At 42.5% G+C, this 6,102-nt stretch overlaps 1 long non-coding RNA gene across 2 annotated transcripts; it reads left to right on the top strand.

The window, feature by feature from the left end:
* The first annotated feature begins 2,255 nt into the window (after positions 1 to 2,255).
* On the top strand, positions 2,256 to 5,848 carry LOC124003434. 2 transcript variants are annotated; one of them, XR_006833225.1, is made up of 3 exons: positions 2,256 to 2,541; positions 3,007 to 4,805; positions 4,937 to 5,848. It is a non-coding gene; the product is annotated as an uncharacterized LOC124003434 (long non-coding RNA). The 2 variants fall into 2 exon arrangements; XR_006833230.1 differs by having other exon boundaries at positions 2,256 to 2,552.
* Positions 5,849 to 6,102: the final 254 nt, after the last annotated feature.

Below are 6,102 nucleotides of genomic sequence, written 5' to 3'. Positions count from 1 at the left end.
ATAAAACATGATCCTATACGATACCAGGAACATCTGCAAAAAGTTCAGGGAAAGATACTGGGAGAAGGGAGAAGTGAAATCTCTCTGAGCTTACAAAGCGAGAACAAATAAGCAAGAGATGGCAATGGAAATGCAACCAATGGAATAGAAGACAGACTTTAAAGAGAACAGTTGCAATGGAGACCTACCTATCAGGCAACACACCACCTCAGTCACCAGAGGACTTGCAGCCAGAACATGAGGCCTACCTATCAGGCAACACACCACCTTAGTCACCAGAGGACTTGCAGCCAGAACATGAGGCCTACCTATCAGGCAACACACCACCTTAGTCACCAGAGGACTTGCAGCCAGAACATGAGGCCTACCTATCAGGCAACACACCACCTTAGTCACCAGAGGACTTGCAGCCAGAACATGAGGCCTACCTATCAGGCAACAGGAGGACTTGCAAGAACACCTACCACAGGCAACACACCACCTTAGTCACCAGAGGACTTGCAGCCAGAACATGAGGCCTACCTATCAGGCAACACACCACCTTAGTCACCAGAGGACTTGCAGCCAGAACATGAGGCCATCATACCTGCCCCTAACATAACTGCCCCTGATGCATGTCCGGTTACCCCTTCCTCATCATCTGCAACAGGAATGAGAAGTCGAATACTTGTTGGAAGGAAAAAGGTTGGAAGAAGTCACTTAAAAACAGGGATCTTTGCGTGACAAATGTCAAACTTGATAAAGCTTAACGGAAAACTGAGAAATACAAAAAAAGGTATGATCAACAGATGAAGAAAATGGAGAGACAATATTCCCCAAAGACAAATACATAACAGAAAATGAAGGGAACTCCGAAGAACTTGAGAAGGATTTGGTGGTTTGAGTGGAAAAACGAAGCTGAAGAGAGAGAAGGGAAAACAAAGAGGGAAACGTGGCAAAGTTCACTGTACATTTGACGGTGAAAAGGTGTGACACACTGCATATTCTATTGGAGGACTTCTCCAAAGGATTGAAAGAGAAGTTGGGGAAACACATGTACAACATTCGACACCAATACTCCAAACTGAGAGAATTAAAAGAGATTCTGCAGAAAGAGGAGATCATCGTGCATATTGACTTTGCAGAGAACTCGGGTGCAACTTTCGCTGGGGATGTCTCCCCCACATTCTGAAATTCCCTTTTTCTTCCCCTCCAGTTTTATCATTGGAATGTGCTACAAAATAGTGCAAAGTTGTGCTTTAGGACCATGAAGACGCCTCCGAGTGTTCGGATAGGCTATTTGGAGTGTTTATCTGACTGAATAAAACAAATTATAATAAAGTTGCACTTTGGTGATTCTCACAAGCAGGTGACCCTCCACACCTGAGTTGGGTATACCACAAATGACGCCGCTCTCTGAGCTCTTCTATGCAGATGACCCCTCTGCAATGTGGACGGATGACACCTCTCTCAAAAACCTTAACCTACCGTGAGCTCTGCCCATCGGCTACTTTCGGAATTTTACTTTGTCTTTAATTAATGAAATGTTTAACAATGGTTGTTGTTCAAAATGTTTGCAATAAAATATTGTTTTCATACGCTTTTTTTTATACATAAATGTAATTTCCACCACACCTTGACATTTCCGCCACACCCATATTTTTTTAGGTAAATTAGTATATTATGTATAATTAGTATATTATGTATCATTTACATTGATTGATTTATTTTAGATAGGGAAATCATATTGTTGTTATCATAATCGCTCAAAAAGGTTGGGTGGAAATATCTTATTTTGTATGATAAATAAATGTTTTCAGCTGTCACAAAGGCAAGTTTATACATTCAAGCGTTGTGTTGAATTATTAATTTTAGAAAAAAATTAAAAAGCACTAAAATAATACTCAATGCAAGTTAATGTACAAATGTATAAGACGTGTTATAAATTAATTGTATGATATTTCATTTAACTAACACTGCTGTCTGAGAAAAATATATACATTCCTGAATAGTACGATCGCAGCCATTATCAAAAATGATTTCTAGACAAATCAAAGCATGCAGGGCCAAAGAGCCCGAAGTTGCAGAATCACCTGCCAAAAATGTTTAAAAGTTGCCAAGACCTGCACGCGTGCATCGCTATCGCCTCACTCACGTGACCAAATAGTGGACTCTTGCAGCGTTCAAATGCTTGTCAGAACAAGGAAACTTCCGACCTGCTACCTGGTCGACATAAACTGCAGGCGTAGGCTCGCCCCACCACTCGCTCTCTTAGCAACAGCCTGCCTCAGTGCGTGATAGTCCGCAGCAGACAGTCACGGTGAAATATATATATATATTTTATGTTAAATGCTATGGTGGCCGTGATGTGACTTAGAAGTAGGCCGCAACCAATACATTTTCAATCGCGACAATGTTTTCAAAGTATCCCAATTTCAGAAAAACTGCCGAAATGGCAACCATGTTTGCGACAATTTCCCGCCGTTTCAACCCCCCAAAAAGGATATCGTCTTTTTGATAACACCTGCCCGAAAGACAGACACGTGATGTTGATTGATACAAGTTGGGTGAAGGTTGTTTTTTGTAATATGTCTATAATTTGTTTGTGGTATTGTTTTATGTAGTAGGCTACTTTAGCCTACACGACATCGCTCAATATTATGTAAACAAAACAATTTCCCCCAGTAGCTAGAATTGAGTGAATATTAATGCGCATGGATGCTGTTGTGCTACTACTTATTGTTTATGCGTAGATAACGTGTCAGGTAACGTTAAGCTTGCTAGCGTTCTTACTCATCTATTTAATTGTGGTGTTATTTGAGGTAGCCAAGGAACAACGATTCATTTATTTGATGAGGATGTGTGTTTATGGATGTGCGTCATAAAGCTACAGCTATCCCTGTTTTGACAGTGCAATTTTCTCAATTTAGTTTTGTATTTTAATAAAACAATGTGACTAAATGAAATGAATTCTTCATGACCGCCATTGCATGATTTTCTATTTTGACAGTGTGTTTCTTATTGAAGCAGGCCTAATGGAAGACCATCAATCAGGTGATCTGCCAAGGAAGGGGAGGACCATAGCCCATCGGTCAAACCCCAGATCCTCGTCTGTCCTCCCTCAGCCAGGCAACTCCCACCAGCACAGCACATGGCTCCATACCCAAAGCAGGACACCCCACCATCCTAAGACTAGAGCTTGTCCCAGGAGACCCCTAAAACCCAGAACCAGAGGGCTTCCAGTGCACATAAGGTTAAATGCCTTAAATCCTCCTGTGCCCAGCAGAAGCAGCCCAGAGTACCCAAGCCTGGGGGCTCTGTCCAACCCGTGACCATTAATGTCAAGCTCCAACTGAGATCCCAGCCCCAGAGACCATATACATGGTCCCAGCACAGACACCAGCCACAGGCCCAGTGTCCACAGCCCTATTCCATTAAAACTCGATCCTCCACCAAGACTCCCACCTGCCCTTCAACCAAACCTAAGCCTTCCATTCCACCTAAATCTAATTCGCCCAAAACTGCCAACCTAAATTCCAGCACAACACCTGGTACATGCCCCCATGATACCCCCCCCCCCTGCTGGGGTACTGCCCCAAGAGGGAGAGGTGCCACCTGTACCACATGAGGTACCCCTTCCACTGGCAGGTGAAGAGGACTGACATCCCGGAATGGGTCAGCCTGGAACCCAGCTCCCAGCTGAAAGCAGAACGTTGGTTCTGTGACCCTGATAAGGAAAGGGTCAACCTGACACATGGGTGAGTGAGTGGCACGACGTAGATGTTGCCCCCCACCACAGAACTTCAGATGACCCTGGCCTATATCCCGATTTCTAACCATGAGAAAATGTCTGACCCTGTATCAATGGTAAGGGGCAACTTCTGCCTTATCAGAGTGGGTATAGTTAAGACTTGGGTTAATTACTTGAGGTTGGAGCTTGCAGCTTTAGGATTATTCCATTTGTTCCTTTTAAAATGGGTAGCTGAAGTATTTGACCCAGGTCTGATGGTTAATGGTAATATTATGTGAAGTAATGTAAGTTTTTCCTCTCTTAATAATCATTCACATTTGAATGAAAATAACTACTCCCTCAGACAGCTCTTCTTCTAGGACTCTCAAGGACCAACTCTGCCTGAACTTTGTCTCACTGATGGTGGAGAATTCCACTGTGTACAGCCAAGTCAGGAGGCTGTCCAACACCACTGGCCCAGAGCTGAACCCTCACTTCCCAACACAGTGGCGCTTCTGGGAATCTGACTATGGCTGGGAAGCCTATGGAGAAGTATCCCACCCACCAAACTGTGGGGATTTTACTTCATGTTTGGTGTGAGGAAGTGAAAGCCTACTGGCAGTCTCAAATTTGACAAAGATATTTTCATTTGTTTAGAGAAGTTGTTCTTAGCCCTCAGTCTGTAGATGGCTTTCCTCTCCTCCTTTCCTTGATGACCTCTGATGGATGAAATGGATTGCTAGAACATGTCCTGACCTTTGAAGTGACCTATGACTCCTTCGGAGTAGATTGACTCTAATAACAGATACTGGATCAGCTATTTAAGCAAATGTCTGATTAAATTCAGGGCTAGGGAAATCTGTTTCTAGATCTGTGGTTTGGGGCTGACTTCATCCTCCTCCCCTGTACCACCTAGGAGAACCTTGAGCTCATGCTGGACTGTCTTAGTAAGGGTCAGGACAGCTGCTGGCTGGGTAAAGACTGGGCCTGTGTAAATCTCAAGATGCTTACAGAGAGAAACTTCATCAGACTCCACCCACTGCATCAGATGCAAACCCACCTTCCGCTCGCCAGACTCCCTAAGACAACACCTCAGGTACAAGCATGCAGTCCGTTACATGTTGCATTGGATTTCAATGTGGATGTTCTTCATACAGTCTTTGATTTTCATTGCCTTGAGATGTGAAAATCAATTTTAGTGTTAACAAGACAATGTGAATATCCTAGGACACTCCCAGTTGGACAGGTAACCCTCCCCAGTCTTGAGGTGGATCCTATGCAGAATTTCAGCTACCATACCCACCGATGTGGACCCTGAGTCAAGGGAACCCCTTTTCCATGCTGGAGGTTCCTCCTGGGATGCTGGTTTACAGGACGGTTCACAACCTGTTCCACAGAACCATGCCAGAGAGCCAGGCCCAGGATCACCAGCAGGTCCAGAACATCTTCCATTGGGACAAGTATAGAATGTACGACTTTCCTCGTAACATTCAGCACTTCAAATACATCAAATGGATTCCAATGGAGGGTTGTGTCTCGCATGTTCCATGGAACAGGTGTCTCTCCAGGAGATTGTTGTTGGCTTTACACTTTTATTTACATTTTCACTCAATTGGACAGGCAGTTATTTGCGACACTGAAATGTACTATAACAATATTCAATTTTTTGTTATACAATTAATTAGGTCGAGTTCAATACTCTTGTGGATTGGTTTCTTTTGTTGCCTTTTTAATTTAAGTCACTCAACATTTAGTCTATTTGTAGAACTATAATGAAAACAAAATGTTAGACATGTTCTTTCTTTTGGTAAAGGGCCCTCTGTGGAAGAAATGGATAAAGAAGTCACTGTTCCTAACTCATTTTCTTCCATCAATTCTTAAGTTGTCTGTGTTCAATGAGAAGTAAAATAAACTCTTTCACTGAAAATCCATTCGATGCAATGCATCACTGCTGATCATAGTCAATAAACCAATGTAAATGGATAGTTTTGTAGAAATGAAATATTCTGAAACAGTTGTAGCCAATGTGTATAAATTGTCGTTCTGATTGCCGCTTCTGTGCCCTCTTGTGGAGAAATATCGTGGTCATAGGTGATTGAGTTTAATTTATCTAGTTGACATATCTTTTTTGATGGTGTAGTATATGTTTGTGCATTTTAAATATAAACTTTGCCATCAATTCAGTTTGTTACTGTGATTTGCATCTGCTGAACACTAAACATTCTCACTTATCTGGATAAGTAGTTAAAAGGATTAATGTTATATTAACTGCTCAAATAAATCATGTAGGGTTGTTAGTATTCATTCATGTTTTAGCCTGGAGAGGGCTGGACTGAGTGAGAGATGGTAGCTAAAATAACTGCAGTCAGTCAGGTGAATAAGTTCATCTTGAC

Source organism: Oncorhynchus gorbuscha, linkage group LG01, assembly GCF_021184085.1.
Source record: "Oncorhynchus gorbuscha isolate QuinsamMale2020 ecotype Even-year linkage group LG01, OgorEven_v1.0, whole genome shotgun sequence".
Taxonomy (NCBI): domain Eukaryota; kingdom Metazoa; phylum Chordata; class Actinopteri; order Salmoniformes; family Salmonidae; genus Oncorhynchus; species Oncorhynchus gorbuscha.
This window is presented reverse-complemented; position numbering and strand designations above follow the sequence as displayed.